Here is a 425-nt window from a genome sequence, read left to right as displayed (position 1 = left end):
TCAGCATTTCTCCAAGGAGCATTTTAAAAGCTTCTTGTGATTCTAATGCAGAATTAAGTATGGGAATCACTGATATTGAGGGTCAGCCATATTCTTCTCTAAATCTCCTAATGCCATGAGCAGACCAGTCCTATCTTGTATGTTCAAAAAATGTAGTCATCTTTGATTCATTCCTCCTCCTTTTCCACGTTCAGTCTTTTCACAAAAGCTGTTTTCTCCTTATCAGAAACAAAAGCAGCATTTTTGAAACTTTGGTGTAGCTGGGATCTAGTTAAAATGGCAGACTCTAATTTGGTGGGTCTGTGATAGGAGCCCAAGCTTCTGTCTTTCTAGCAAGTATTTAGGTGATATGAATGCTGCTGATCAATGAATTACATTTTGAGTAGCTAGCATCAGAACAAAGTTCAGACAACTTAGGACATCTC

Source organism: Bison bison, unplaced genomic scaffold (assembly GCF_000754665.1).
Source record: "Bison bison bison isolate TAMUID 2011002044 unplaced genomic scaffold, Bison_UMD1.0 scf7180017856871, whole genome shotgun sequence".
Lineage (NCBI taxonomy): Eukaryota > Metazoa > Chordata > Mammalia > Artiodactyla > Bovidae > Bison > Bison bison.
The sequence above is the reverse complement of the archived record's forward strand: the minus strand, read 5'-3'. Positions refer to the sequence as shown.